The sequence below is a fragment of the Mirounga angustirostris genome, unplaced genomic scaffold (assembly GCF_029215605.1).
Source record: "Mirounga angustirostris isolate CCGP_5_RB_7025 unplaced genomic scaffold, mMirAng1.0.hap1 SCAF_1, whole genome shotgun sequence".
Taxonomy (NCBI): domain Eukaryota; kingdom Metazoa; phylum Chordata; class Mammalia; order Carnivora; family Phocidae; genus Mirounga; species Mirounga angustirostris.
The window spans coordinates 94,736,649-94,758,070 of NW_026991709.1; the positions used below are offsets into that span (position 1 = coordinate 94,736,649).

At 39.8% G+C, this 21,422-nt stretch overlaps 1 pseudogene; it reads right to left on the reverse strand.

Annotated features, from left to right (window-relative positions):
• Positions 1-363: 363 nt before the first annotated feature.
• The window catches only part of LOC129046583 (uncharacterized), a 33,069-nt pseudogene continuing 12,010 nt past the window's right edge, over positions 364-21,422 (reverse strand).

Below are 21,422 nucleotides of genomic sequence, written 5' to 3' on the forward strand. Positions count from 1 at the left end.
TTCTAACTAAAAGGATAATTGGTTAGAATATTTTGTGTTTCTCAATCAATAAGAAAAAAGATGGACAACCTCAATAGAAAAATAGGCAAGAAGCTTAATTAGACACTTCACAAAAGATGGTATCTGAATATTCAATGTCCTTGAAAATCAAGGAATACCAATTAAAGCTTTAATAAGATATCCCTTCACACACACCAGAGTAACTAAAATTAAAAAAACCAACAATACCGAGGGTTGATAAAACCTGGAGCAATGGCAAGTTTCACGCATTGCTGGTGGGAGCGCAAGTTGGTACAACCATCTTAGAAAATTGTTTAAACATCTATGAAAATTGAATGCAGGTATTACTTGCTTTTTGAAAGTTCATGTTAGGCCACTTCGCTTTTTCAAAAGACCTACATTAGTACCTGTTTCTGCTAACTAAAAGGAATCCAGAGAAGATTTTCCAGTTTTACGAAAAGAGGTGAAAATTTTATAACATTCAGTGTTTGTTTTGCAGTGAGCCCTTATAGAGGCAGCAGACACCTCCAGAGGTGAGAGTGGAGCCACCAAGCTCCTTCCCAGGGAACTACGCTCAGCATCACGGCATCAAGCTGCCATCATTTTGAACTGTGTCTGTGAGCCTCTGTGCTTTATCTTGATTTATTTTGTGCATTTGTTAACAAGATGTGTCTGTCCTAAGGTATCAGAAAAGCCTAAAAGCCTTTTTTGAGTCTGTGAATGCTAAAAAAAATTTTCGATATAATTAATGGTAATTGCTTCTTTGTTGTACTCCATTTCAACTTACAAAAGGTTTTATAAGAATGCTCTACTTTCAGATGGTGGGCGAAACCTGTATATGCTATGCCACATGAGCCAGCTACTCAACAGACATATGTACATATATGCATCATAATTCATGTACAAAGATGTACGCAGCAGCATTATTCATAATAGCTCCAAACTGTAAACAATCCAAGTATCTATTAGCAGTAGAATAGATAAATATACCAGTGATTGTGGTATTTGAGGACAGGTAAATACTATTTAGTGTTCAAAATTAATGACTGCTGCTACACGGGATAACATGGGTGAATTTCACAAAATATAACTTTAAGAAAAAGAAGCTGGAGGCAGGGCACCTGGGTGGCTCAGTCTGTGAAACATTAGACTCTTGATTTTGGCTCAGGTCATTATCTTGAGGTCCTGGAATGGAGCCCCACATTGGGCTCCCTGCTCAGCAGGGAGTCTGTTTGTCTTCCTCTCCCTCTGCCCCTCCCTCTGTGCAAGCACTCACCTTTTCTCTCGCTCTCTTTTTTGAATAAATACACAAATCTTAAAAAAAAACTGGATGCAAGAGAATACATACTGTATTATCTGATTTATATAAATTTAAAAAAAGGCACTACTCTTCATTGATAGTAGTGAGGCTAGTTGTCACTTTTGCTCAGGAGGGAAGGGTTCATAATGTGGAAAGTGAAAAAAGGAACTTCTGGGTGCTAGTATGCTCTATTTCTTAACCTGGGTGATATTTACATGGGTGTGCTCACTGTATGATGATTCACTGAGGTGACACTTATGATATATGCCCTTTTCTAATTGTGCATTAAAATACATATATATGTTTTCATATATATATATACATATAGCTATAGGCTTTTACCTTAATTTGCTTATTATTTAATTATTATAATTTTAAAAAGTCAAATTACTTTATATACCTCGTAATAAATATTTTTAAAAATCCATTGGCCTCCTGTCTGACTCCCTTTTCCTGCTTTCATATGCACATAATTTCAAGCCTTTTAGGTGTTTAAATACTCATTTATAAATAATGTTTTATATTGTTATTTATTAATTGGTTTAAATTTTAGATACTATCCTCAGATTCCTGCTATGGAAAATAAGAATCTAGCTGCCCTGCATAATCTCTCCATACTTTTTCCTCCTATCTTCCCAACATAGGTATATAACAATTACTAGGTAGCTCAAAACTAAGGGCTTAAAATTATGATAATGAGTATACTTTATGTATACTTATATAAATATTATCCATAGCTGACCCATGCATTACATTTTATTATTTATTAACTCTTATTTTCCTGGAGTTAATGCTTACTCTAAAATCTCTCAATTCTCTCTAAATTTTTAAAACCCATTCTGAGAGTTCTTACTACTGAATTTTTTCTAATTTAATGTACACATTTTATACATTTCCTCTAAAGTTATTTTTCATATTTATTAAACTCTGAATCATTTAACTATTATCATTATATTGAAGAATCCTCAAATAGTTATATTAGTATACAAACTCAACTCGTTTTCCATAAAACTTCCTTCCATGATGTTTCCTCTGTACTCTGGTTTATTGCATCAACTAATAGAGACTCCTGCATCTACCTGAGCTGCCATGTGGAACCTAAGGCCTGTCAGTTCCTCCTCACTAAGTTCTCCTGTATCTGCTCCAGTGCCTTCTTGCTCCTTTTTTCATGCTGACTCTATGTTATTCTAGTCCTCTTTGTCTCTGGTCACTTACCTGGATGACCAAGTAGACTTCTGTCCTATTTCCCTGGTTCCAGTCTGTCCATACTCTCATCAGCCCTTTATCAGCAAGTTCATTTTTTCGAATCACATGTCTGATCTGATCATATATTTTAAAGACATTTATAATGTTATGCTAAAAAAACAATGAGATAGCATGGGGAAATTCTTGTGATATCATGTTAAAGTAAAATGTCAAAAACAGAACTGTATATGTAAGTTGTCATGAAAATTTTATAAAACTTAGCAGCACATGGGCGCCTGGGTGGCTCAGTCGGTTAAGCGACTGCCTTCGGCTCAGGTCATGATCCTGGAGTCCCGGGATCGAGTCCCGCATCCGGCTCCCTGCTCGGCAGGGAGTCTGCTTCTCCCTCTGACCCTCCCCCCTCTCATGTGCTTGCTCTCTCTCATTCTCTCTCTCAAATAAACAAATAAAATCTTTAAAAAAAAAAAAAAACAACTTAGCAGCACATTGGAAGAAAATACATCAAAATGTTAATTGTGTATGTGGGGCCTGGAGGGATTTGTAGGTCCCCCTACCCTGCATTGGGGAAAAATGCTGACTACCATGAAACTATCCAAGGGCATAGACACAAAATTCTACCCCAGGAAGTCTCAAGGTGATTCCAGACACCAACATGAAGCCTACATGGTGTGTAGTTCAGTGAGGCAGACAATGGAGGGAAACACATTCTGGACAAAAGAGACTGCAGTATAAGGGCCCAGAGCCATGAGGAAGAATTCTGGGTTCAGGGAAATGTGAAGAACTGTTTGGATAGGGAGCTGGATGCAGCTGGGGAGGAGGTAGCAGATGAAGCTAGAGAAGCCAGATGACCCAAATCCCTAAAGTTTTGTGAAGACTTTTATCCTGTAGGTAATCATGAGGAGCCACTAAAGAGTTTAGCAGTGCCAGAATGTAATCAGATTTAGAATCCAGAAAACTCTCCCTAGGAGAAAAGACTGCAGTGGTCAAGACTAGAAACTCGTAACACAATTAGTTCAATGGTTCTCCAGCTTTTGCAACTGCTGAGCATAGTAACAAACAAAAAACAAAAACAAAAAGAAAGCAAAAAACATCAAAACAAACAGAAACAAACAAACAACTTAAATTGTAACTCAATGAGTCATAGTAAGAAAATATATATTAGGTCTCCATCTCCATTTCTGGCACAGAGCCCCTAAAGCCCTTGGAATTTCCTCAGTGATGAGAAAGTCTCTTTGTTATGTTAATGAGATGACTTTAGGAAGCACCTAAGGATGGGGGCTGGTTGACAATGGAGCCAATTCTGTGATTAGAGGGTTGGAATTTTCAGTTCCACCCCTTGACCTCTGGAGAGGGAAGAAGGGCTGGAGGTTGAACAATCGCCAATGGCCAATGATTTATTCATTCATGCCTATGTAATGAAGTCTTCATAAAAATCCAAAAGGACAAGATTCAGACAGCTTCTGGGTTGGTGAACATGTGGATATTCAGAGAGAGTAGTGAGCCTGAAGAGGGCATGGAAGCTCTGAGTCCTTTTCGCATACTTTGTTCTGTGCGTTGTTTTCACCTGGCTATTCCTGAGTTATATCCTTTTATAATAAACCAGTGATCTAAAAAGTAAAATGTTTCTCTGAGTTCTGTATGCCAATGTAGCAAATTAATCAAAGTCAAGGCAGGGGGTCCCTGAAACCTATGATCTATAGCCACTTTGTCAGAAACACAGGTAACAGCTTGGACTTGTGATTTGCATCTGAAGTGGGGATAGGGGCAGTCTTGTAGGACTGAGCCCTTAACCTATAGAATTTAATGCTATGTTAGGGTAGGTAGTGTCAGAATTGAGCTGAATTGTAGGACAGCCAGATGGTGTTAGAAAATTGCTTGGATGTGTGGGAAAACTTCCTCCACCCCAAAACACACACAGTGGAATTAATGTAAAAATCTATACTAGGTAATACATATAATCTATGTATCTGTACATATGAAAGTGTATATACATAAGTATAAATGAATCAAAAGTTTCAATAAACAGCATGATCCACTACAATGATTTGATAACCACAAATAAATCTCATTCTAGAGCACGATACTGCACTTATATATATATAATATATAACTTATATATAATGTATTATTATAATAATCCATGTGGGAAAAAGCGAATATGTGTCAAAAACTAAACATACCCTAAGAACTGGAAGAATGGAGAAAAGGGACTGGCAGTCAAGTGGGATTTAAAAAGTAGTGTCGGGCGCCTGGGTGGCTCAGTTGGTTAAGCGACTGCCTTCAGCTCAGGTCATGATCCTGGAGTCCCGGGATCAAGTCCCGCATCGGGCTCCCTGCTCGGCAGGGAGTCTGCTTCTCCCTCTGACCCTCCCGACCCTCCCCCCTCTCATGCTCTCTCTCTCTCAGTCTCTCTCTCTCAGATAAATAAATAAAATCTTAAAAAAAAAAAATTAAAAAAAAAAGTAGTGTCAATAGTAGTAAAGGATTAGATATGACACATAAAAAAAGAATACTCAAGAATAATTTCAGATATTTGTTTGAAAAACGAGGTAGATGGTAGTGCCATTTGTAGAAGTAAGGAATGTGATAGGAGAAACATATATGTAGGGGGATGAAGAGTGAATAATGAGTTCAATTTTGGCCATTTTGAGTCTGGGGTGCATGTGAGACATTCAGATGATATTGCCAATGGAAAGAATCGTCTGGATATAAGAAACTGGGTCTAGGCTGAGACCCATTGATGTAACTTACAGATTTGGAAATACAAATCTATACATGGTAGGGGAAAATGTAGAATGAGAAGAAAATAAGTTCTAGGGTAGAACTCTGGGAAATACTACCATTTAGTTGAGTGATAACAGACTACACACCCAAGAAAGACAACTAAGAAAGGGCAGAGACAAAGGGGGAACACATGGAGAAAGTTGTGGGACGCTGAGGAAGGAGAATCTGGAGGAGGGATTGGCCAATAGTGTCAAATGGAAAGAACTGGAAAAGGATCATTGATGACTAATAATAAGTGTTGCAAGGGAATAATAATTATAGGAGACCAGTTTACAGCAGCTTGCGTGGGTCACATTAGCAGGCTGGGCAAGAGTATCAGTGGAGGCAAGCACACCAGATGTCTAATATCCAAAAGCTGTGAACTAACAGAATAAACTGTTAAATATATTCTACCCTTCTAACTTGATAAAAAGACCTATATGGCCACGTATTAGAAGACCAGACTTGAATTTTGAACACTTGAATTCTTCAGAGCTCTGCCCTGGAATGTAGTAGCTTGGAGAGGTCAACCCAGCCTACAGGAGCCCCCTCTTTTTCCCTTCCATTCCTATAACCTCCATACTGTGAGGAAACCTACATATATACATATGTGTGGTCACACAGCATGTAAGCCCAAATTCCATCCATACCTCTTTCCCTGCCAACATTCACTCTATGACTAACCCTTGGCCCTTGCGGTGTGCCCACCAGTAGTGTGGGCTGCTCTTTAGAGCGCTGACTGCAGAAGCCCCCCCACACCACAAAAAAAAAACCAAACCATAAAAAAACAGGTGAGCAAAAGCATATTTACATGCCAGGGGAAAGAGACTAACCTTGGGAAAGCAGTTAAGAAGAGCTTGAAAAGAATGTGAATGACTGACAGATCAAGCCCCTGTAGGAGATAATAGGGGTCAGGATGTAGCTCACAGCAGGAAAAGGAAGAAGCTTTGGCCTCCCCAGGAAGGGAGGGAAATTATGGATACAGGTTTATTTATAGGTGAGAGGGAGTTTGATCATGCTCACGCTTTATGTTTTCATTTTCTCTGTGAGCTAGGAAACAGTGGTTGGGATTGAAGATGGATGAGGAGAGGAACCCTGATGAACACAGTTGCTTTTCTAGAAAATTCTCCATTTCAAGAGCAGGGAAAGGTGCTCAGAGATGAGGAAAAGACCAGCAAGTGGCCAGCAGGACCAAGAGGAATTTGGAATAAAAGGATTCCATTTTGCTACAAATTGAATGACTGTGGGGTTTGAATGGCTGTGAAGGAACAGGACACATAATGTTCACTACAAGGTAAATGCAGGATCTTGCTCAAAGGTGGTTTGGTGAAAATTTAGTGGGTACACGATTATTTTTGAGATTTCTCCTTAATATCAAGTCACAGAAAATGGAAACGGAAAGGATCTCCTTCCTCTCCCCTAGCAAGATGACTTGATGTAAGGGACTCCAAGAATGCATGCCTCATTTCCAAAGTCCAGGGTGAGGGAGAGATCTCCACTTCCCTTAGAAATTATTTCATAGCCTAACAGTTATTGTAGCCAGGAAGGTTATTTTTTCTCTTCCTGATATTTAGTCCAAATTATATTCTTCTTAATTTCAACCTATTATTGTTAGTCATTTCCTCATGGTTAACTTAAGAATCTCTATCCTTTCCTGGTATTTGCACCTTCCAAATATTATGTCGACTTATCACCTGACCTGGTGATAACTGTTTAAAAATATACATTTTTGGCTTATATAGAGGATGATGGTTTTATATCCTATAAACACACTATACATGGATGTCTAGGGACTTGAGAAAATACACTTCTGTGTGAGTGAAAATATGTAGGCCATATATACCTGATATATGTAATTATAATCTTCATAATCATTCATTTTAGATTTGCCAACTTGCACATGTGGAAATGTTCAATTTGTAATGTGATTATAACACAAAAACAAAGCATGTTTGATACCTGTGGCTTGGTCATTTCATGGTAAGTGCAGAAAATTTGAAAAACCATGTTACATTTCATATTCCTGGCCAAGTCAAACTCTGAAAGTAGCTCTATAATTCTTGGGGAATCTCTTTAAGCAGACTTGTGTCAAGGCCAATTAGAATCCAAACAGCCTTTCTCTAATTGGGGTGAGGTATGCAGCTGAATAATTCTGTCATTAAGCAAACCCCTTTTAAAGGTTACAACTCCAAGGCAAACCTCAGCCCCAGGGCTGAATAAACAAAGGAGGGTAGGAGTGCAGCATTCCACGACTGGCACCTTCACTCCATGAACCCTGGAGAGGGGGGTTTTGGATTTCTTTCTATGCTCTAGCCATATACTTCTCCCTCCACCCCTTGCCTTTCCCCTTACCTGGCAAAAATAACAGAATGTAAATGGAAATTTTCCACGAGCTTTTGCCTGGTCAAGAAGCCATATTGTTTTTTCTTCTGGGAGATAAGAGTATCTTGGGAATTCTACAGAACTGGTTCAAATTTGGGGTAGGTCCATGTCTGCAGTGACATTCTTGGCTTATCCCAGTTTGAACTCTTCTTTCACAGACTTATCTTCTCCTACCTCTCCTCTAGTCCCCAAGCTCCAGCCATTATTTACTACTACCCTTCATGGAATATTATACATGCCAGTCCTTATCTATCTATCTATCTATCTATCTATCTATCTATCTATCTATCTAATCTATCATCTATCTATCTTTCTCTATTTATCTATCATCTTTGTTCATGCTATTGCTTCTGACAGCAATACTCAGGCCTTCACAGAACTCATAGGCTTAGAAATTTGTTGTCCTGGTTCAAACCCTGACTCCATCAGTTATATGACTGTGTGATATTGGGTAAGGTATTTAACTTATCTAAGTCTTGCTTTCCTTAACTGTACTAGGATTACTTTAATATTAACCTTACAGTTTTTTTGTGTGTATAGGGGGATTAAATTATTTTATACTAAGTGACTAATAATAATAAAAATAATAATACCAAATCTTGTGGTGTAGGTTGGGAATCCCTGAGAAAGAGACTTGAAATAAAGATTTGTACGCAAGAAGTTTATTGGAAAGTGAAGTATATTAGGAAGTGTTCTAGGAATCAGTATGTTTGGGAGTGAAGGAGGTAGGACTAGGGGGTGGGAAATGTTGAACTGTGATGCAGTTATGACAAGGATTTCAGCCCATGGCCGTGAGAGTTGTCCCAAATTGGGGCAAGGGGGCTGGTCCTTTATATCTGGCATCAGCCAGTCACTGGATGAGGGCTAGTCATAGGAAGGAAACATCGTCTTGGGTAAGATGGCTCCATTCAGCTGAGAGCAATTCCCAATACAAGAAGGACTAAATAATTAGTACTGAAGTCAGAAAATATGTATAGCACATCCCAGCATCCATAGAGACCACCCTTACTTAGTATTGCCCAGATCTGGGAGTAGCTCCTTCCTGATTCTGATGGACATGTTTTCTTGGAGAAACTGAAAAGAAGAATGTTAGCACAATGAGCTACAGCTGCTCCTGCCATAGCTGGTATTGAGGCTGCACTGAAAGTCATCATCTCCCACCTCTATCACCCCTTTAAGTTCCCTCAGCTAGGACATATGCTGCTCTGGGTGACTTACCTTGTGGGAATGACCTGGACTCTCATCTCTTAGGCCTCATCTCAGAGTTCTGATCTCATGGTCACCATGCCTTTCTCAGTCTCTGCTGTTTAACTTCTCTTACCACCAAAGTTGGCAAGGGTTATCAAGACACACCCAGGTGGATCACATGAGTACCAAACATATTCTTCTTTGCCCTTTTTGTGTGATGGCAACTCTCTCTCTTCCTGATAATCAGGGTTAATTATCCCTGCTAGCAAAGTCATCTCTTATCTTCCTGCTGGTCTCTCGGCATGACGAGCCCAAAGTGACGAGGTACCAGCAGTTCCCTAGTGAAAGCACTTCCCTGTGGGAATCAGGGCCTCTAAACTTACAGGTATGGAAAGCACAAATTTCCCAAGTCACTTGTAGTCATGGTAGTGGGGCCACTCCTATTTCTACTCCTTGCATCTTGGACTCAGGTATTCTATGTATTGAAGACAGAGCACCATACAATGATCATACATTTAGGCTATATACTGCATGAATGAAGATGGTGTTCCATCCTCACAGTGTAGATCTCCAAACTCACCCCTTCACATACTCTTTCATCATTCTGTCAGGCCAGCTAGGTGGTACAGTATGTGATATGACCAGTGGATCCCATGGTCATGTGGCCGGTGCTATACTTGCTTTGTTGTAGAGTGTCCCTTAGTCCAATGTGATGTATGGGATCCCGTGTTGGTGATGAAACTCTGTATACCCTCAGCTAATGGTGCTGGTGGAGTCCTTCAAGCCAAAAAGGCAAATCCATACTTAGAATATTTGTTGATTCTGCTCAAGATTAATTGTTGCCCCCTTCAATGTAGAAATGTAGAAAAGATACAGTATTATCAACTTCCCACCAAAATTGTTCTCCTTGAAACATGGTACCATAGAGAGGACTTGGTATTTGTCTCCACTGATGGCAGTTTGGATATTTGGAGTGGCAGTAGCTAGGTCAGCTTCAGTGAAGGGGAGCTCCTGCTTTTGGTCCCATGCAGAACCTCCATTCTTCCCATCAGCTATTCCATTCATAAGTCTATTGTGCAAGAACTGGGGCTGCCAGTGATAGGAGGGGTGATGTCCACTGACTGAATAGTTTTACTTTGTTGTTTAGGAGCCTTACTGTGGCAAATGTCTTCTGAGTGATGTTATGTGATACAAAGATCTTCATACTTCATGACTGCTCATGTTAATCCATCCCTGTTCCTTTTTCCTACACCTCCCTGTTCCTGACTTGCTGAACTTTCTCTGTCAGGTTCCAAAATAACCAATCAATTCAGTTACAAGGCTGTATACTTTCCAATCAGGACTACTTAAGTTTTTATACAAAGTGGTAATCTGGTGACCAAAGTGACCAAGTTCACTGCTCAGAGCTTCTCTCAATAGGAGAATTTCCTGTTACCACTCTTTTTCAGTACTTCCCATTAGTGAAGCAGTAGCATAGTTGTAATTCATTTTTGGCATGTAGAAACAATTTGAGCCAATCCCTCCATGAACCTACTTCAGCAGTTTCTCTCCTCCCTCATTGGGTTGTAAAGGACTTCCCTCCTATCACCATGTGATCATAGATATGAGCTAAGGAAGAGATGCTTGTACAAGTGTTGGGTACCATGGGGGGGTCAGGCCACATGCTTATGTAGTTTTTTGGTGCCCTTTTGTTTTGTCATCACAACCCTAGATGTACCAGTTCCATCTTATAATAAACTGCTGCTAGAGCCATCCAAATTTATGATTTGGTGAGTCTAGAAGAGCCAGTTTGTGGTAGGCAGTTCTGATCACCTGGTCAATTTATATACCATGACCAGGTATCTACTATGGCCTAATAGCATTCCAGGAGCTAGTATCCTAGAGGTACATAATTCTCATTTGCAAATGACATTGCTTTGCACCAGAACCCCAAGGATCTACATTGTGATATTCCCATTGGGGTTTGCCATAAAATTCATATAGCATCTCTACCTTCCACAGATACCTCTCATACCATAGGGTCTGCAGCATCATGTGGCCCAAAAAGCAGGGCCACTTGCATCATAACTTGTACCTTCTATGGAACCATTTCCTGCTCCAGATTTATTCAAAGAGGTCAAACTTTTGTGTATCCTGGTATTTGAATCAGAGCAGTATTCCCAAATGTAGAATATTCTACCTCCATAACTCAAAGAGGCCTACAATGCATTTTGTTTCCTTCTTAGTGGTGAGAGGTGTTAGATGCAGTAATTTGTCCCTTTACATTGGGTGGGAAGTTCTGACATGTCCCAGATAACTGCATCTCAAAATCTTTTTTTTTTCTTTTTTTAAGATTTATTTATTTATCTGAGAGAGAGAGAGAAGGAGAGAGGAGGGGGAGAGAATCGCAAGCAGACTCCTTGCCCAGTGTGGAGCCAAATGCAGGGCTCAATCTCACCACCCTAACATGACCTGAGCCAAAATCAAGAGTTGGATACTTAAACACCTGAGACACCCAGGCACCCCTCAAAATCTTCACTAATATATATAGCAGATCTCTGAATCTTCATTAGGTTTATCTCCAACCTGGAATGCATGTGGCTCATCAAGATGTCCAACATATTTACCTCTTCTTGATCGTTCTGTCTAATTAACATGACATCATCAGTGTGTTGGACCAATGTGATTTTCTGCAGAGTATTTAGATGGTTCAGGTCCTTTGGGCAATCCTCTGATGAGAGCGGGGGAGTTAACATAGCCCTGAGGAGGACAAGACTATACATATATACTATTGTCTGTCTCAAGTGAATGTGGACTGTTCCTGATCTTCCTTTCTGATACAATTAAAAGAGAACGCATTTACTTGATCAATGGTCATATTCAATACACCTAAGGCTTTACTAATCTGTTCTAGCAAAAATACCCTATATGGCATAGTGACTACAAGTGGGGCTACTACTTAGTTGAGTTTCTAATGTCCATTGTCATCCTCTAGGATACATGCTTTGCCCAGTTTCTGAACCTGAGCCTACATCATTCACTTGGAAAAAGGTGAAAAACAAACATTTCAATAACTGTTAAATACACTCTCAGCTGCCTCATAACCTTGGTGCTCATTATAATAATTAATCCCACTTTGCTTCTGTTATAATTTTGCCTCCTATCATCCCCATTGTTATTAGGGAGCACAGTTCTATAGAAGTATCTCTTATCATCAGCATGACCTAGAGAGGACAGCCACCACTGAGCTCAGCAGTGCAGGTTTACCCTCTGACCTGTGCATTCCTTATCATCTTGGGAAATAGTGTCCTCTGGCCTTCCCACAAAATAACATGCCCATTTCTCCTGGCCATTTTAATTCCTTCTTCCTTGTCTGCCATAATAGCCTGGGGGTAAATGTACCTCACTTAGATGATCCCTATCGACAAATTTCCAATAGCCATCTTCACAGCATATTACTTCCATTTCCCAAGGTTGTGTGCCAGGGTGTTAAGTCCTGTGTAATGGTAGAATATTCCCATATTAATATACTTTGGCTTATCCAATTTTGTATTCCACCTTCCTTAATCCAGCATCCTTAGGATCCCGTCTTGTACCTATGGGTACATGTTGATTAGGTCCTGCCATGCCTTTAAAATAGACTCTTTCCTCCCTTAGCATACCCCAGCTCTTCCCTGGTTGGATAATACTGAGGCTCAACTTTAGTTGTTGGCATAGCAGGAGGTAGATCCTGAGAGGGGATGGGTTGTCCTACAAGGTAGAAACCTTTGCATCATTTTCAGGCAAGGGAGAAGGATTAGACTTAAACATGGCAGGTGGGCATTAAAGATGATGTTGGGATTTAAGGTGCTTTAATAATCCCTATCCCAAGTCTTAGCATCCCACTGCTTCCCAACAGGATTCTGATCTTGGCATTGCAGACAATCCATGTTTGAAAATTGAATCTTTTTTGGAGCTTTGTTACTCTTATAATTAAGTTCTAGGCCTGATCCTCACCTTTTCCATCTTCTGGCTGCAGGAGCTGACAATCTCTTTATATGTTGCTAGGAAGACTCATTTATTTCCACACTTAGTTTTTAAGTGCTGAATGAACCTGGTGAATCTTTTCTTTTCTTTTTCACATCTCTTGCTCATATCAATAACCATATCATTTGATAGTCTTTATAATTACTTTTTTCTCAGTACTTCTCAAACACCTTTTTATTATATTGCTTTCTATCGGTATCTGTATAAGTTATCTATTATAACAAATTATCAAGCATAACAAATTACTCCCGACTTGTAGTGGTTTACAACAGTAACAAACATTTATTATCTCCCACAGTTTCTTTGGGTCTTGAAATCAGGAATGGCTTGGCTGGGTGGTCTCTGGCTTAGAGTCGTCATGAGGTTCAATTGCATGTCAATCAGGTCTGCACTCAAGTGAAAGTTTGACTGGAGCTATAATATTCACTTCCACATGGCTGGAAAATTATTTCTGGCTGTGGGGTTAGGCTGAAGGGTCTCTCTATAGAACTGCTTGGGTATCCTCAGACATGGCAGCTGACTTCCCTCAGGAAGAGTGGGCTTGAGATACAAGGTGGAAGCTTCAATGTATTAATAACCTGGCCTCAGAAGTCACACACCATCACTACAGAAGTGTTCTATTAGGCATAGGGGTCACCATGATTCAATGTGAGAAGGAATTGCATAAGGGCCTGGATATCAGGAGGTGAGGATCATTGGGGACCATCCTAGAGGCTGCCTATCACAACAACACCTTATTTAAGTTTATTAAGAGTGATTATTTTGGATGCCTGGGTGACTCAGTCAGTTAAGTGTCTGTCTTCAGCTTAGGTCATGATCCCAGGGTTCCAGGATTGAGTCTGGCATCGGGCTCCCTGCTCCGCATGGAGCCTGCTTCTCCCTCTACCTCTGCCTCTCTTTCTCTCTGTCCCTCATTAATAAATAAATAAAATCTAAAAAAAAAAAGTGTGGATATTTTAACAATTGCATGACTACTGCAAGTCCGGGATCATTGATGTTCTCCTTATCATCCTTGATGAGGTCTTCAAGGACAATTGGACAGCAGTGATCTAGCACCAAAATTCCATTTTTGAATCTGGATAGATGATAAATAGATAATGTCTGCCTATCATGTCTCTCTCTCTTCCTCCAGAATTTGACTACTTTCACCACCCCTTTTACTCTTGTCAAAGCTACCACACTATCCTAACATAGTCCATAGTAGCCTCCTGATCTGAATTCCAGCTACCTTTCCATGCTCCTCTCTGATCATGCTTCTCCTGACCCACTCCTGTCTAGCATAAATGTCACCTTAACAGACAAGCCATATCTTTCCATCTCATCATAAATACCACCTCCCAGCACTCTTTATCTCCTTATTGTAAAAGGAAATAGATTTTCTCCTCTATATTTTCTTTTATAGCATCGTTCCCATCTGACATTTATTAGACATGCCTTTGTGTGCTATACATTCATCTTCCATATGAGATTAAAGTTAGGGTTTGTTTTATTCTATTCTTATCCTCAGTACCCCAAACTGTGCCTGGTGTACAGTAGGCACCCAAAACATATTTTTAAAATAAATGAATGAATTGTCAGAAGATCTGTCGACCGACAACATCTTAGTGTTATCAGATACTACATTGATGACCTTTGTTAGACGTACTTGAGGGTTCTCATTGAACCAATGTGAGAAGCCATATGACTGTTCTGCTCAGAATTGTCTTCTCTGAGTTAAATTTGGCTTGAATTTTAAGACAAAAGGCAACATTCTGTTTTCTAAGTGGCCTGATTTCCTTTTGCATTAACATCCATTTTGGAGCACTTATTGTGCTGTGAACTTTGCTCTTGCAGAGTCTATTGTTCGGCTTGCACCAACATAGAATCCCTTGGAATAAAAACAAAAGAGATTAAAAGGGATATCATATCACCCCATTTTCCATGGTTTCTTTTCAACTCTTGGCATCTAGATTCTCACGTATTCCCCTGACCAATCTGATGTGGGGGACTGTCAGGCACCTTGTTCTCTCCATGATCTCCCTGCCACCCAGCTTTGTTGTTGTTCCTTGGCTTAAACCCTGGTCATTCGAGTAAATGAAGAGAGGCAACGTCACCAAAATTAACTTATTCCTTGTAAACATCTTTGTTAGAATTATTCGGTGTGTGATACATGAGAATCTTAGACTTCCCATTGCTTTGAAATGTTTAAGTTATCCCAGTTCAAATAATATTTACCTATTTAGACATAAACATCTGTAATGGCAAATTTACAAACAAGTTATATCAACTTGAGCTTCAGCCTTTATCCAAAGTCTTATTCTTGTGTCTTATGCAACATTTAGGATTTTCTGTAGGTGATTAGTGGCTAGGAGAGAAAACACTATTATTTTATAGGTCAACTTCAGAAAAAATGTTTTTCCAAGCCAAACTGTATCCAGCTTTACTAAAGATATTTTTCATAAATAATCACAGTATTTCAGGCAGGACATGGGCAGACAATCATTAACAGTATACAACAACTTTCAAACTACCTTCTTCAATGGACTACCAAAGTCAGAAAGCCACTTTAAAACCCAATGAAGTCTCCATGTGATGCTCTGAACAGGGAAAGTTTAGAGTGAGGGTTGACAGTTCACAGCATGTTGTTTAACAACTTTTCACAAGCCATCCCTGACTTCCAGGAAATTAAATGAAACTGACACAATTACCAATCTGAAGATCCACAAGCTAAAAAAGAAACTCTTGAGGGATGCCATCTCCATGGTGACATTGTAAAGTCCAGATTGCCTGACATACTGGAAGTCATTTTGGGGGGTCAGGGTCCCAACAGGTCTCTGGGTTTAAGGGAGTCAAGTCTATGATAAAGACAGAGAAGGAGAAGGGGAAATAAAAAAGAAATTTTAGTTTTTCCACACTACAAAGGATTTGTGCCAATGTGGCTAATGTGTCAACATCCACGAATCCCTCTTTCTGAGAACTAAGAGGAAGTTTCTCAAAATTAGAAGGGAAAGGTGTTTTTCCCCCACTAGCTTCTGGAATATTCTATTAGTGACATTTGTCCTTCCCCCAAAACAACAATGAAGTGTTCTGTGTGCTAACAACATAGCTTAAAAAAAGTAAAATACAATTCTGCATTTTTATAAAACTTGATAAAAAAATAATATTTCAAACTGTACAGTCACCAGAAATACACAGTTATCAAAAATGCGCAGACTTCTCTTGGCATCTCCAGCCCCTTCAGCTTTCTATGCCTGGTCTGTTTTGGCATCTCTGTTTTCTGCAGGGTTATTCCCATCCTTGCCAGCATCAGCTTTCCCCTTTTCCCCTTTGGGTACCTTCTCTCCCTTCTTTGCAAGGGCCTTTTTAGGCTTGGGCTCTGGCTTTGGAGGAGCAGGTTTAGCAGATAACCTTGCAGATCTTTTCTGCAGCTCATCCCTCACCTTGGCTTCACCTGTGGCGTCCTTCACCTCAGGTTTTCTCTTGGATATGGTGGCTGCAGTTGGCAGGATGGAGGCACTGGACGCTGGGCTTTGGTCAGCCTGGGGGTCATCCTTGTCTCTTCTTCTTCACAATGCTCCAACTTCTGAAGTTTTGAAATCTTACAAAATTTGGCCAAGTTTGGGTAAACACTTCAGTGTTTTCATTCTTTGTCTATTTTTGTGTATTTATATTACTAGAATGTAAATGCCATGAACATAACCCACATAAAATTTTTACTGTTTTCCCCCTCTGTGAAGAAATAATCTAACACTTTTAAAAATATGCTCTTGATTTTAGAAGTTTTCACCAAGTGTCTTGCTTTCCCTAATCATGGTCATAGATTTTAAGAAGTGTGAAGTTTTCATCTCTGAAAATGTAAGACAATGAGAATTTCACATCTTCAGGATGCCTGGTATGAGATCTAAGCTTACCATTAATTCATACCCTCCATAAGTGTTTATTTTTATTTTTTATTTTATTTTATTTTTTTAAAGATTTTATTTATTTTTTTGAGAGAGAGAGAAAGAGAGAGAGCACATGAGAGGGGGGAGGACCAGAGGGAGAAGCAGACCCCCAGCTGAGCAGGGAGCCCGATATGGGACTGGATCCCGGGACTCCAGGATCATGACCTGAGCCGAAGGCAGTCGCTTAACCAGCTGAGCCACCCAGGCGCCCTCCGTAAGTGTTTATTGAGTTATAGTGAATGTCAAGCATTGCCGGAACAGTATTAGTTGGTGTCCCTTATACTCTGAGGGAAAGCCAGACATTGCACGAGTCGAATGTTACAAGAGAGCAGTAACGGTGTGCCATTCAGCATTTAGGGTGACCACCCTGAAGACATAATATTTAATTTCAAATGTGAAGGCTGGAGTTGAAGTTATCTAGCCTAAGGGTGGTAGAACAAAGTGTTCCTGGTATGGGAAGTAGCAAATTCAAAAGTCTTGAGGCGATAGAAAACTTGGTATATTCCCACTTTCTAAAAGTAAACTATATGACTGGAGCTCTGAGAGCAAGTAGCAAAGTAGTATATGATGAGGCCAGAGAGATTAATAAGACTCAGACTATGTAGATTCTTGAAGGCTATTTGATTTTGAACTTGGAACCTGAAAAGTCTTGCTTTAAACATGGGATGACATGATCAGAATTGGTTGGAAGAGTTGCTTCAGCTGCAGGGTGGAAAATGGGGTTAATATGACCTTGGGAGACAAGTTAGGAGACATTTGAAATATTTCAGGTGAGAGATAATGGTGACTTGGACTAGGGTGGCATGAATAGTCTCCGGAACAATGGGTTATTTGGGAGATAGAATTGCCAGGACCTGTTGATGGATTAGATTTGGGAGTTGAAAGAAAAAGTGTCGTCACAAATGGCTGAATGGCTAAATGGTGGGCATACATAGTAAGATGAGAATACAAAGCCGGATAAAGGGGAGAGCAGTCAGTCATCTAATCGCTGTGATCCAAGAATGCACACAATTTTCCCTCCCAAATCTGCTACTTATGTTGAAGTTTATAAGAGGAAAACTTAAAAGTTGGAAGGATTTTTTAGGTAATCTTCCCAATGTATATATTCCTACGGAAGTGTGGGGGATGATTATTCAGTCTCTGTTCCACTTCTAGCAGGAGGAAGCTCACTATCATGCTCTAGAAATACTGCTGATTATCTATACTCCCTTCTGAAAGAATTCTCTGCCTGTCCCAGCACTTGGCTAAAAGCCTTGACTATACTGGTAACTGGTAGAACCAACGCACTTGGCACAACAAATTGGATTAGGTTTGAAAAACTGGACTCAAGAGGCTCCAACAAAATCTTTTTTTTTTAAAGATTATTTATTTATTTGAGAGAGAGAGAGAGAGTGAGAGAGTGGGAGCGTGAGAGCGTGAGCACACAGGCAGCGGGGAGGGGTAGAGAGAGAGGGAGAAGCAGGCTTCCCGCTGAGCAGGGAACCCCACACGGAGCCCCATCCCAGGACCTTGGGATCATGACCTGAGCTGAAGGCAGATACTTAGCTGACTGAGCCACCCAAGTGCCCCAAGGCTCCAAAAAAATCTTGTTAGAAGAATTTGAACTATAAGACCCCAAAATGACAGAGATGCTGTTGGATTCCGGAATGCTAAGGAAACACTGGGATGTTCATAGAGCAGTTGCTGTGGCAAGCTAGGGCTGCAAGCAAGTTGAAATGATGGAGTCACAGAAACCAGAAATGTCAAGGATCAATCCATTCTGCACAGAGAAGAATGTAGGGAATTTAAAGAGAGAAAGAGAAGGAAGAGACTGCGTGGTTCTGGAAAGAAAGAGGCCGAGAAAGGAGATATCTGATGTTATTTTGTTTTCCAGGAAGACTAACTGCATTGTCTGCAGTTGAGTTCTATCAGTGACTCCTTATTCTTTTTTCTTTCAAGAATCTACTTTTTAACAAATATGCTAGAGTAGAATTTTGTTCATTGCAATCATTTGATGCCTGTCTCCAATACTCTCATAAAGAAGAATGTTCTCATTTTTAACAGATCCAGTGGAAATAATTTTTTTTCCTATACATGGAACTGTATCTTTCTTCTTGCAACTTCTGTGGTCCCTGGGAGCCATGCTGAGCGAGTCTAATTCCTCCCTTAAACCCAGAGACCTGTTGGGACCCTGGCCCCCCAAAACGGCTTCCAGTATATGAGGCCTTCTGGACTTTACAGTGTCACTATCGAGATGGTATCCCTTAAGAGTTTCTTTTTTAGCTTGTGGATCTTCAGATTGGTAATCTGCCAGTTTCATTTAATTTCCTGAAAGTCAGGGTCGGCTTGTGAAGAGTTGTTAAAAAACACACTAAATGTGAACTGTCAACCCTCATTCTAAACTTTCCCTGTTCAGAGTATCACATGAAGACTTCATTGGGTTTTAGAGGATGCATCCTGTCCAAGTCTTCTTGCCACAAAACGTCCACAGTTACTCTAATTGTTCTAACACAATTTGATTTTCAGACCTCTCCTCTATTCTTTCATACTCATCTGAATACCTTATGATTTGCCAATCCTTTTAGAATGAAGGGCCCAGAATTCAACAGAACACTTCATGTATGATTCGACAAGCTCAGAGTAACATAAGGCTATCACTAGCCATTGTAACTTTGCAGTTAACTAAATCCCTTTTTGGAAAATTTCTGGATTTGAGTTTTGTTTTTTTGTTTTGTTGTGTTTTAGCCAAAGTAAGTCTCTAGAAAAAATACCAGGAGAAAATAATTCCTTTGGATTAAGACATTGTTGATTGGTAAAATAAAAGTACCCTTGTATGTCATATGGCAGGTAATGACATTTAGTTGTCACCAGCTACTCAGTCCTTAGCTTTTATCTTTCCAGTGGGTCTGCTGATACCTCCCTATCAAAATGAAATGTTACACGTTTTGAGAGAGGAAAGAGGATTCCTGAGCCAGAATCCATGCAGCCATTCACTGAAGCTGGAGGGGGACTAAACTGCTCAGTCTGTGCAAATACCGGGTGGACTGGCTGAATTTGGAAGAGGGAAAATATGAGGAAGGACAGTAAATGAGAGGTGGAAAGATATAAAAAAACAATTCAGTTAAGGGTAGCAGTTCACTGCTGACCAGACCCTCTCCAGGGTTACTTTGAGATAGTCAGCTGCCTTCTTAAGATTAGTCCAGGGAGTGGAGAGGAGAGGGAATGCCATTTCTGTACTTCTGGTCATGAGTGGCTGCCGTTGATTAAAGATTCTTAAAAATCCTTAAAATTCCAGCCTATTGGGTGTAGCTCTATTGATCCCTGCAGCCAGGCCTCACGAACTGATATGCCACCCTCAGTTCTATCAGACTATGATCCTTTAATATCTGATCTCCACAGCTCCTTATAAAGGAGAGTCAATGATTGTTTGTTAAATTTCATTTTCTTTTCATGTGTGTGGGAAACTAAGAAGCAAATGTGAGAAGCTTTTTTCCATAGTCATAGATGACTGCAGGGGCAGAGCCAGAAAGAGACACCCTTTTTCATACATAGTTCAATTTCCAGCCGTGCTGAGTCCTGCCAATTGCAAACTGATCCTGTGTGTGCCGGCAATCTGTCTGCATGCAGTAAGTGATCACGTGCCATGCTTTCTATAGAGAGGCATTAGCATCCGCATCTGGCAAAGGTTGCCTCTTCCAGTAGAATGGCTGCCGGACGGGGTGGCTGAAGCTCAAGGAAATGCAGGCTTGCTCGTTATCTTTCTGGGTCAGATTGGCTTCGGCGGAGAAGTGCTTTGTTAAAATAAGAAATGAAAGTACACCTTGTCGGGTCTGTCTTAAACCTTCTCACGTCTCTTAGAGACACTCGCTGGAGCTGTAGGTTTCATGTAGCTTTCATAATGTTACAATGCTTAATCTCAGTAGGGTTATCAGTTCTGTCATGTATTATAAACCCTCCAATCAAGGCAGTGGGAAACAGTGCTTCTATTTAATACCCGGAGAAATGGTGGAAGTCAGCGATTGATACCAACACAATGATGGGAAAAAGTGTCCAGAGGTGCTACTCACATAATCTCATTTTACAACATCTTGAAAATTCAATAGAAAGGACTCCACTAACAATACCATTACACACTACTGATTATTGTTCTCAAATGTTCCTAAAGCTCTAAAAGCATAACTTAACAATAAAAATGCTCTATAAATACATCCCAACAATGTACGTAACTGTATTTTTTCCTTTAAAAACAAAAGCACAAGTGTTAGTCACAAGTCATATAATTTTACTTAAGGAATTTCTTGGCTAAAAGTGCATTATCATTTTCTAAACATTATAAAGTTATAAATGAATGAGCTATTACTTGACATTGGAAAGTATTTCCAAATAATTTAGAAAAGATGGAGAATATTGCACATTGGGTTATTTTACCTATTTAATATGTGATCTTTATTGGGAGACATATTTTGTTTATCATGAGCTCTATGTTATTTGCAAAGGCATTTGGGGAAAAAGCAAAACTTCTTGCAAAAGGCATTTACAATTTTTGAATTTCCTTCTTAAATGTGTCAATAATTCTTGGTTTTATCTTTTGCCATTGAGGTTTTTGGAATAAGTATATTTTTCAAATGAGTTAAAATTGTAGGAAGTTAGTACTATATCCTGTCCAAAAACAAAAA